The sequence below is a fragment of the Pleurodeles waltl genome, chromosome 11 (genome assembly GCF_031143425.1).
Source record: "Pleurodeles waltl isolate 20211129_DDA chromosome 11, aPleWal1.hap1.20221129, whole genome shotgun sequence".
In the NCBI taxonomy this organism is placed as follows: domain Eukaryota; kingdom Metazoa; phylum Chordata; class Amphibia; order Caudata; family Salamandridae; genus Pleurodeles; species Pleurodeles waltl.
This window is the reverse complement of record NC_090450.1, coordinates 80,910,561-80,922,951: the sequence shown is the minus strand read 5'-3', so window position 1 is coordinate 80,922,951 and position 12,391 is coordinate 80,910,561. Positions and strand designations below refer to the sequence as shown.

General features: G+C 42.8%; 1 protein-coding gene across 1 annotated transcript in view; it reads right to left on the bottom strand.

The window, feature by feature from the left end:
* Positions 1-12,391, bottom strand: part of LOC138265422 (uncharacterized) — a 236,571-nt gene that overhangs the window by 112,863 nt on the left and 111,317 nt on the right. The gene's annotated exons all lie outside the window — the stretch shown is intronic.

Here is a 12,391-nt window from a genome sequence, read left to right as displayed (position 1 = left end):
GGCTTCGTCCCACCCCTGAGGGCCTCAAAGAGGCAACGACCAGAGACATGCCAAATCACTACCGCATTGTGGTTCCAAGAGCTTGGCCAGTAACTACTATGGCAGTATCCTGTGGAGGCACACTGTTAGATGACCAACACAGCTATTGTATATAAGAGCAATTAACGCAATACGTTTGGGGACCTACTATGTCTTCTGATGGGCAAGGAAAGGAACTCTGGGGTGACTGCAACTTGGTGATGAGTGCACATCTAGGGAAGGCTAATGTGGACCTGACACCTGTAGTTCTCTTGACAGCTGCTATCTATTTCCTGCGCATGACACCAATAGGCTGAGGAATCTCTGGACTTCTCAGAGGCTGAAATTGAAGCCACTGCCAGATACCATTACACAATACTTCCTAAAACGCCTGTGGCAGAGTATACCCCTCAAACTACCTGTTTGACCCCATGTCTTCAGGTTGCCCAGAATGCTAAGTCCTATTCTCAGAGGTTCTTTCTGGCTATCATGGGAGCCTGAAAGATACTTCCATGAAAATGGCTGAAACAATATTGAATCAATATTGAAAGAAACATCAGCGATTGAGTTCATTATTGCTTGGCTACGCATCATACAACATGTAGTCTGAAGTGAAGTTGATATGGACTAACCTAGCATCCATTTACAAGCAACTCAACACATTTTAAAGAAGGCTGGACAATCAGGAAAACAAATATACTAGCATCCCTGAATGAAGACTGAGAATTTGGAGCATGAAAACTAAGGTCATCGACCTGGAAAACAGAGCCAGACAAGAAAGAAATCCATCTATATAGAGTCCCCGATAAGCAATAAAGGTGACGATATGATTGGAGTCTCCTTTCTGGAGCTAATAGAATTCTACAAGGTTCATAGAATACCAGCATGGTATCAATCAATGAAAAATCGCCCTTGACTAATCATCACCTGCTTCTTGGAACACAAGGAAAAGTGGATCATTCTTCTGATGATCAAGAAGAGCAGTGGGCCCTTTATGCAAGATTACCCCTTTTCATGTTGTGGCAAACTTTTGACATGAAACAAATGCCAAGAGGAAGAAATTCCTAGTACTGTTTCCCAACATGCAAAATGGGTAATAAAGTTTGGCCTCTTTGAACCTGCAGGAATGATAGTTACCATGGATGGTAAGACCAATGCCTACTTGGAACCGGATGATCTTGAAAACTACCCGCACAGCATGCAGACCTTTCACCAGGGCAGAAATGAACCAGAAAGTAGAGTCACTTGCAAAGGATAGAGGCAAATCTAGACCACACCTAAAAGGAGGCCCTTGAATCAGTCCCTGCATGTTAATGCAGGCCACTGGCCATCCCATGCAAACTCTTCCCCGCTTCAAACAGTGCAGCACAGTGTCAGCTGCCTGAACCTGACCCTGGGCCCTACCATGCTACAGTTTGCATGATAGCAGGAAATGCTAGCCAAATAATGTTACAAGCCTCACCTTCGGACCTAGAGTGGCCCTTGACAAAACCTCACCCCTTGATTTCTCCCAGGGGCGCTGCATAGACCATAGTCGTCTGACCCGCTGACCTTCGAGCATATTTGCCTCTGTCCTGGTTATGGCTTGCTGTGTACAGCATGTAGACTACCAGTTTCTACCCTACAATTCATATTGCTCTGCCTTCCTATAAGATGGAATTTTAGGACACACTGCTAAGCAGAGCATTGTAGCAATTTACCTTTTGCAGTTCACAGACAAACATCTTCCCCCCTCCTTAGCCCATCCTCGCCTCTGTCCTATATTTGGGGGACCAAGAATGCTCCTCCTCAAAAGCAGTATCACTTAACAGTGGAATGGCAGTTCCTTTGTCTTGACCTATATTGTCTTCCCATTTTCTTACTCTCAGTAAAGCACTGGCCTCTGTTTGCAATCATACATGGCAGTCTACCCTATTTAGGTTTCTGGCATCATTGTATTTTTGCTGTTGACACACAACCACCCAACCAGATATTTACATCTAGTAAAGCAACCACCCACCCAAACGTACTTATAATCCCTGTGAGCATTACCCTCTCATCTATTTCTCACTGAGTCTTCAAGAGGATCCCCAACCAAAGTCTGTATCACACTGTGACTCCCACGCCGTCCCCCAGTTGCCCTTTGACAGCTCTACTTACAAAGTCCATGACTGTAATAGCTGTCCCACAGAGTCAAGCATAAAAAGTTACTACATTACATGAACACCAAACCCACAAGCATATCCCTTCTACAAGAGGTACATTTATCAGTAGAGGACTCTCAAAATCTGAAGTTTGAGAGAATAGTCTCATCACAACCTAAAGAAAAACCCCATTTGACTACAATAGTAGCACCAAATATGTGGTGTAGCCTTCCTACTTCTCCCACTTCAGAACTTTTGTCAAGAGCTTGGTTGACCGTGAGGGACAATACACTTTAGTGAAAGTTAAAACACTAACTTAAAATACTCTTCAGGACAAAAAGTGGGTACAGTTTATAACTCAAACTTTAACAGAGCGTTTTTTTCAATCTTGTCAAGAGTGTTGAATGAATTTGGACTGACAACCATAGCAGCAACTGGAACCTGGTATCTCATGCCTTCTTTGGCAAATCAGGAAGCGCCAATACATGTACTGAGAATGACAGAACAGTGTTACACGATCTACTGACAGACCTTTTACTTGATGGACATATGGTGATTACTTTAACCTACTGACGGGGAATATTTATATCTTTCATGCCCTAATGAGACCACAATGCAAACTGACTATTATATTGGACATCTCACACTGTAATATCCTGAAGAGGTGGGTTTGCAGATCATACACCGGTGCCACTAACCTTGAAATTAAAATATATCATTCCACTATTCGCCAGATGGCATATGAGGACTACTGTTTAAGGAGACCCCCAAAATAAAATGATACTGGGCTCCTATACACAAATATTATTAGCAAGAAATAAGTGTTCCAGCTCACTGACACAATCAATATGGGCAGCAGGAAAGGCCATGTCGAGATGCCTAGTGTAGAGAGATGCTGCACTTGCTAAACGAAAATCCATAGCCCTGTAAATAAAGCTTGATGCGCAGATCAGAGACCTGATGTTGTGTTATGATGTCGATCAGTCGCCTGACCTGAAGTGGTGCCCAGGACCAGTCAGGTTTTGCTTAGTACCTTTTTCATGGATAAGGCAAAACAAGCACTAGTGAAATCATCTCTGCAGCATTCTGAACATATAGCTAGTGAAAAATCTTGGTGGAAAATTGGCAATGCGGTATTCCAGCCTCTTTTGTAATTCACAATTTTGCCAATACCTTTTTTCCAGCTGATTCATGATCTGCTCAACTCAGAAAGCAGATCTAGATACAAAACTTGGCAAAGCTAATAAGTCTGGCTTTTGTATAGTTCAAGCATTGAAGGGACACACACTCCATCTCACGGGACCACTATTAATCCTTACTTTGCATGAAATACAAGTTGCACCTCAAGTGCTGTGTAAAGTGGGTCTGCACCTGGTGATGTCCCTCTATGAGAGGAATGCAGTCATGGCCACATTGGTCAAGGTGTGTAATTTAATTGGGATGTATTGAAATTGGTTTAATGGTTCTACCACACCCTTTCGCAGGGGCCACAGGTCCATTGGCCTCAATGAGCATTGATTCCTGTGAAGGATGAAAATGCTACATCAGTTCTAATTTAATAATTTCAAAGCAAACAGTTGTGGCACACTATTGAATGAGAAGCAGAACCGCAATTTGCCACAATATGGACCAGAAAAGAATGGAAATGACGGTTTTCCTCAACAAACAAACAAGAATAAAACAAGAATCTGGTCCCAAGATTTGCATTTTTCTTGTAATAACAAATGGAAAGTTTAATACACAATTTTCACACAGATTGTGATCTCTGTACCTTATATAGCTTACTAACTAGCCCACTCGGCATCTTGAAAGAGACAACAGAGTGTCTGACACTCTGCACGCTGGAACAAGAAACATCTGAGTCATGGTAAGTCACACACTTTCCAAATTATCCTGTGCCCACCCTCTGGTAGCACTGAGCAGTCAGGCTTAACTTAGAAGGCAATGTGTAAAGTATTTGTGCAATAAATCATGCAACAACACAGTAGAACACCACAAAAATACACCACAGTTTAGAAAATTATATAATATTTATATATCTGATAAGATGCAGGTCAACACGATCAAGATGCAATAAGTATACACTGGAATATCACTGTAAAATTATAAAAAGTGTCTTTAGTCTCTTGAAAAGCAACAAGTGTCTCTTGCAAGCACAAGGTACCTGGTTTGCGTTCAAATTCTCCGCAAGGGACCTCAGATGAGGAGTTGTGTGGAAAACGGGGAGGTGTGCATCTATTTTTCTGGCGCACACAGACAATGCGTTGGTGAGTTTTCATGCAGGGCAGGCTTTGCGTCAATTTCCGGCGCGTAGGCTGGGATTCTCTTTGAGTTGCAGGGTTTTCGGATGCCCCAGGGACGATGCGTTTAAATCCTGGGCGTGCAGGAAGAAGTCACAGGGGCTGCGTCGATCCGCTGGCCGATGCGCGGACATTTTTGCCGCACGGCAGGCACTGTGTCTATCCCTTTCAGGGAGTCAGGTTGCGTCATTTCGGCTCAGCTTTGCGTCGATCTAGTGGGCTGGGCGTCAAATTTCCGGTCGCAATGCTCACGCTGCGTCGTTCTCCTCCCTCGGGAAATCGGGCTACATCGATCCGGTTTGGCGTGCAGTGATTTTCTCACTGTGATGCAGGCTGTGCATCATTTCTTGCAGGCTGTGCATCGATTTTCGCTGCACAAGGAGTTCTTTTGCAGGAATGAAGTCTTTTTGGTCCTGACACTTCAGGGAACAGGAGGCAAGCTCTATCAAAGCCCTTGGAGAGCACTTCTCAGCACAGCCAGAAGACAGCAAGGCAGCAGGGCAGCAGTCCTTAGCAGAAAAGCAGTCAGGTGAGTCCTGTGGGCAGCCAGGCAGTTCTTCTTGGCAGGTTGCAGGTTCTGGTTCAGGGATTCCTCACCAGTGGTATCTAGTACAAAAGTGTCTGTGAAGTAGAAGTGTCTACTTCAGAAGTGTCTAAGTTGGTAGGGTCAGAGACCCTGCTTAAATACTCAAATGTGCCTTTGAAGTGGGGGAGACTTCAAAGAGTGGCTTAGAAGTGCACAAGGTCCCCTTTCAGGTCCATCCTGTCTGCCAGGGTGCCAGTAGGGGGTGTGGCAGTCCTTTGTGTGAGGGCAGGCTACTGTCCTTTGCATTGTAAGTGTCAGGCCCTCCACCCTCCCAGCCCAGGAAGACCCATTCAATATGCAGATGTGTGCAAGTGTGACTGAGCATCCTGTGTTGGGGTTGTCTGAGTGAATGCACAAGGGAGCTGTCAACTAAACCTTGCCAGACGTGGATTGGAAGGCACAGAAGGATTTAAGTGTAGAGAAATGCTCACTTTCTAAAAGTAGCATTTCTAAAATAGCAATATAAAATCCAAGTTCACCATTAAGCAGGATTGTGTATCACCATTCTGGCCTGACTAAATATGACCTGGCTACTCCTTTCAGATCAGGATCTACTACTCAAACAGTATATGAGGGTAGCCCTAATACTATCCTATGAAAGGAGCAGGCCTCACAGCAGTGTAAAATGAATTTAGGATTTTTACACTACCAGGACATATAGAACACACATGTTCATGTCCTGCCTTTTACCTACATAGCACCCTGCCCTATGGGCTACCTAGAGCCTATCTTAGGGGTGACTTATATGTAGAAAAAGGGGACTCTAAGGCTTGGCAAGTACTTTTAAATGCCAAGTCGAGGTGGCAGTGAAACTGCACACACAGGCACTGCAGAGGCAGGCATGAGATATGGTTAGGGGGCTACTTATGTGGGTGGCACAACCAGTGCTGCAGCCTACTAGTAGCATTTAATTTACAGGCCCTGGGCACAGGTAGTGCACTTGACTAGGGACTTACAAGTAAATTAAATAAGCCATTTGGGTATGAGCCAATATCACCATGTTTTAAGGAGAGAGTATATGCACTTTAGCACTGATTAGCAGTGGTAAAGTGCACAGAGTCCTAAGCCAGCAAACATGAGGTCAGAAAAAGAGGAGGAGGAAGGCAAAATGTTTGGGGGTGACCCTGCAGAAAGGCCATTTCCAACAATGAATAATAAATGTCATTCTGTTCCTGTGGGACTCCAGCTGAAATCTCATGAGAAGACAAACAAACATTAAAATGTTACATAGGGCCTGATTACAACCTTGGAGGAGGTGTTAATCTGTCCCAAAAGTGACGGTAAAGTGACGGATTTACCACCAGCGGTATTACGAGTCCATTATATCCTATGGAACTCGTAATATGGCTGGTGGTATATCCGTCACATTTGGGACGGATTAACATCTCCTCCAAAGTTGTAATCAGGCCCATAGAGTGAAATCCTAATATATTAAGAAGTCACATTATATTAGTAAGCCCCTACTATGCACAGTCTGCACTCAGTGTGCAGACTGTGTGCAGAGACCACACCTTCTGGAGACCTTAGCCCCATTAGGTGGGTAGACCTCAATCAAGCACAGTCTGAACTCACTGCACAGACTGTGCATAGATCTCACTACCTCGAGACATGCAAGATACCTTAGGTGACAAGTCTGTAGTACACACAATCAGTGTTCTCAGACTCGGACTGTGCATAGAACCCACTCCATCAAGGCAACCAAGTCCTATTTGGTGCAAAAGTCCCTACTACACACAATGTGCACCCAGTGTGCAGACCGTGCTAAGAACCCACTAACTTGAGAGAACCAAAACCCATTGAAGGGAGGCCACTACTATGCATAGTCTGCACTCAGTGCACAGACTATGCATAGAGCCAACTCCCTCCAGATACACAAGCCCCTTTAGGCGGGCAAGCTCCTACTGTGTACAGTCTTAGCTCAGTGCACAGACTGTGCATAAACCCACTCCCTGGAGAAACCCAAGGACCAATACATGGGCAAGCTCCAATTACATACAGTCTGCGCTCACTACACAGGCTGTGCATAGAGTCCACTTCCTCCAGACATGCAAGCACACACTACACATAGTCAGTGTTGAGTGTACAGATGGGGCTTAGAGCCCACTCCCTACAGAAAGCCAAGCCTCATTAGTGGGGTCCCCCCAGCTATCCATACTCAGTATGCAGGCTTTGCATACAGGCCCCTCACTACAAACACCCAAGCCCCCTTGGATGGCAAGCCCCTACTACACACAGCCAGTACTGCTCTTCATGGAGATCCCATTCCCTCCAGACATCGAAGCCCAATTAGGTGGGTGAGCCATTACGACAGAGAGGAGATACTCTCTATGCAGCTCTTCTCAGAAAGATCTTTCCCTCCACATACTCAATCCTCTCCTACGCAGCAAAGGGCCTACTACATACAGTCACATATTTTAATGATGTTTTATATTACATTGAAAAAGACCCTAGAAATTCCTTGAGGAAAATAAAGGTTAAAGAGACATCATAGTTTGGTGAATATGTCAGTGATAATGACATTTTTTAAACCCCAAAAAGCCACTGAAATTCACCAGCTATAGATTACTGTGCTATCTATAACTTTCTCCTCTTCATGTACTGTTTATGACCTCATATAATACATTACTCAGCACAAGTTCAGTGACATCATTGATGACATCAGGCTTTGTCACATGGAAGCCCAGTAAGTGTGGATGTAAATGTGCGCTTATCCCTCTGTTCTCAGTTACCAGCAGGGAATACAATTGATGTGTTTCAAGAAATAATGATAGAACGGATCAATCAGTTGCCTAATAGAAAAAATACAAAAGCATTACAAAATTACTATGAACGACTGAGGAGCCATGAAGGACTTATAAGATGACCAAAACATAATTATTAAGGCCATTGATAAAGGCAGAAACATAGTTATTCTGGTTTGTTCCTAATACATACTAGAAGCCAAAAGGAAAGTTGAAAGTAAAGCAACATTATATTGAATTGTATAAAGTACCAACTAAGGAATATGCTGCACAGCATCATCAAAATCTGCAATTATGGTGTAAGAAGTCTGATTGTTAAGTTTATATATCTGAAGAAAGAGCACCCAGTGACATTGACTATCTGTTTCCTTCCAAAGGTCGACAGGAAAATGTAGACTCCCGCCCCCGGTCAGTCTATTGTGAGTTCTATTGGCTCTTTGTTGGAGTATTCCTCAAGATTCATTGATATCTTTTTATTCCAACATGCCACTGCATTGTCCTCCTACCTGAGCGATTCCACTGTTAGTTTTTTCATACAATAGATAATAAACCTTGGAATAACAACTATTTGATGTCCACAATTGATGTAGTCTACGAGTATATGACAACTCACCATTCACAGGGGATCCAAGCATGCAAATACTTCTTAAGATCTAGATCTGTGAGTTGCGTTGAGCACTTAGAGATGTTACTAGACATGCTATAGTGCAGTAAACTCCCAATGCACTCATCTTAATTGGAACCTACTTTTTACAAGAACAAGGTATGGCCATAGGCACATCCCTCACTGCAACACAGGCTAATCTGATTATGGGGTGGTGGAAAATGGACATATCATGGGAAGTACAAAACCAGACAGTTTTCGATCATGGAAATTATGGACTCATTTTATTGATGATTTGTTTATCATCTGGGAAGAAGATATAGGTTCCTTGGAATCATTTATTGACTTCCTGAATGAAAGTAACTGCAATTTTAAATTCACTCATAACATCAGTGCAGAAATAATTATTTTAGTGGATATTTAACTTTTCATAAAGAATGCACTAAGATCCATAGGGAAACTACAGCATTTAATACCATACTCCATGTAGTAAATAGTGGGCACCCAAACGCCTTGAACTGGAGTGTACCATTTGGAAAGCTATTATGGGCACAACACAGTCTCTCAGAGATGGAAAATGGAAATGATTAACCACTTCAAGCAAAGGGATTACCCTTTGGAGGTCCTGCATAATTCTTTACAGAGAGCCCGCTCAAAAACTGGGGAGCAGCAACTGATAACTAGAAAACAGAACATTATAGGAGGAAGTGACTATAGTATTAATCATGGATTTCAATACTGCACATGCTGAATTGAGGAAAACCACCAAAACATTCTACACTTCAATGAGCATTTAGGAGGGGTTTTACGAGATTATACTCATTACTTATAGGAAAGTGATCTAATGCAAGGTTTGTGAACATGGGATTAACAGATCTTTTTATCTGCTTTACAGAGGGCAACAATGAAAGATCAAAGAGCACATCATACAATGTGAGGCTGACCATGTAGTAAATGTTTTGCAATGTACTTGTGGGAAAAGGCCAAGAAGTACAACGAACAAGGTTAAGCTCAGGAATCTCCATCACATCATCCTAACGTAAAATAGGGACTTCTAATATACCATTGCAAAGCACTTTTGGGAGAAGCATAATGGTAACACCAAAGAGTTGCAATACTTTGTGGTTCAACATACTGTATTAGGAAAGTCCATTGAGGAAGTAATTGTAAATTAAAACTGATTAGAGCTGAATCAAGATTGAAAATACTCATAGTAACTGAGAAGCCTAAATAAGGAGTGCATGTTCATATGTGAAGACATAGGCCCTCATTCTGACCTTGGCGGGCGGCGGAGGCCGCCCGCCAAAGTCCCGCCGTCAGGTTACCGTTCCGCGGTCGAAAGACCGCGGCGGTAATTCTGACTTTCCCGCTGGGCTGGCGGGCGGTCTCCTTCAGACCGCCAGCCAGCCCAGCGGGAAAGAGGCTTCCACGATGAAGCCGGCTCGGAATCGAGCCGGCGGAGTGGAAGCTGTGCGACGGGTGCAGTTGCACCCGTCGCGTATTTCACTGTCTGCGCAGCAGACAGTGAAATACATGTAGGGGCCCTCTTACGGGGGCCCCTGCAATGCCCATGCCAGTGGCATGGGCACTGCAGGGGCCCCCAGGGGCCCCGCAACCCCCCCTACCGCCATCCGGATCTCGGCGGTCCGACCGCCGGGATCTGGATGGCGGTAGGGGGGGTCGGAATCCCCGCGGCGGTGCAGCAAGCTGCGCCGCCGCGGAGGATTCAATGGGGCCGCGGTACACTGGCGGGACCCCGCCAGTGGTGCCGGTCCGACCGCGGCTTTACCGCCGCGGTCGGAATCCCCATTGGAGCACCGCCGGCCTGTCGGCGGTGCTCCCGCGGTCCTCCGCCCTGGCGGTCAAAGACCGCCAGGGTCAGAATGACCACCATAATGTCATCGAAAGGGGGAAATTAATAACAAAGGTCCCTGAGGGAACTGATTAAATGGACCACCTTTTGTACTTTTTACAATATTTATTGTTTACTCTGTTTGCTATCACTTATGTGATTACTAGAACGTTCATAGCAGTATTGAGTTATTTTTGGCCCAGTATTAATTGAGTAGTAACCTTTAATGAATAAGATTTTTTATTAAGGCGTTTTTACCATCTTAGAATGAATTTATTGAATGTAATCTGTTATGAACAGTTTTTTTGCTTTCAGCATAGGGATTTTAGCATTAGCACTTTATATATTGGTACACTGGTAAAATGGTACTGTACATGGAACAACACAAACTATGTTAAGTCTGTGATTGAGAATTAATGTTCTGTTCCAAGCACTTTTTTTTTACATCTTGTATGGAATTCAACACGTAACACTTAACAATAATTATAGATGGGTATATGAGATGTGTCCATGAGTTCTTCATGAAGATGAATTGTTTTATGTAATGGAATATGGATGTAGCTAAGAACTAAGCACTAGCACTTTAACCTTAGGGACAATGATATTAAGATTAGCTGCTTCTGGAAAATACTATGCTTTTAGCATCATCATTGGCACGTTGTCCAGTTTAATATGATAGAAATGCATAAATCTTGGAATTCATGTCTTGCCTAGTCATTCCGAATTGTTTATTTAATGATATATAAGAGCGTTATTCATGAACTTCTTTTATGATAGCTCTATCTCATATAGGGGCATATGGAAGTATTTATTATGGAATGCTAGTGTGACATCCTTTCAGAAATAACTGTCTTTTGCTGTGAACAAATGATGGTGAAAATTGAACCATGTTAAAATGAACAACATATTAGATTTGTTTGTATCATTTGGGATTGTACCATCAAAACAAATAATTATGCTTTGAAGTAAACTGTTTGAACCACACCTATACTAATTATGAAGACCAGTGTTTGGTTTCGCCACAGTCCCGCCTCTTTCAAGAGGAATATTTATGTTTAAATCCTTGTTATGAATGTAATAGTCGCTACTGAAAGATTGATTGGGGGAGTATTGGTAGATGGTAGCTATAACTGACTATGTGTTTATGAAAACTGTTTTAATTTCTTAATACTCTGAAGTAACTGTATAATAATTTGAGTTGTTATGGATTTCATGTGTTAGGTATTAATTGTTCAAAACGATGAACAACAAGGTTTAAAAACAGTGGACTTCATGCATTTGTGGCATTCTAGTTGTTTCTAAAAATGGTAATGTGATTTATTTAATTCACACCAGCACTTTAAAACAGACTGTTTGGCACCGTGGGCTTTATGTTCCAGCCGAAGGTAAATCACTGATATGTATTGGTCAATCTTTCGCACATTTACACTTGATAGTTAATTAAACAACATTGAGTCACACAATTTGCAGTACAGCCTCTGCTCTAATGCCAAAATATGCTCATAAGGCTTTGCATACTGCTTTAACTTCACAAATATCCCTAACATTTCAATATGAACTCAAGAGTAAAACACACACTACTTGCAACTTGGTATAGCCTCCAAAATATATTACAAAATTATATTGACCATGGAATGCTAGCTGTTTTTGTAGCAATCGCTGTGAAATCCATGAGAGGAAGGGCATGAGCACCAGGATAGACTACTTCAATATAGGAATAGTTCAATAAAGGAAACTCTACTGGGTTTTAGTAATTCCCATTTCATCAAAGTTCTGGAAATTCACAGGGTAACTACAAAATGAAGACAGCACAAGATAACTTCATGGCTTTGGGAAGTTGTAAGTGTGGTAGAGGAGCAATAGGAGTATTCACATGTCAAAGAAGCTTGCCTCTGACTGAAACCAGGGGCGTGTGAAAGTTGTGTGGTTTCCTTTTCCGTGATTGTGCAGAATTTCAGCTAAATTACTGAAAATTATGCGAAATTACACAAATCGAATACATGGCATTTAACTGAATATTTTAGTGTGGAATATATCCTTGAGTTAACTTTGGATGCTGCAAACAGTCACGTACGTTCCCTTAGTTTGTATTGTTCCTGTGCTCTTGCAATAGAATTTATTAGGCGGACTGACTTGAAATCACACAACGTGGCATAGTGATGTAATC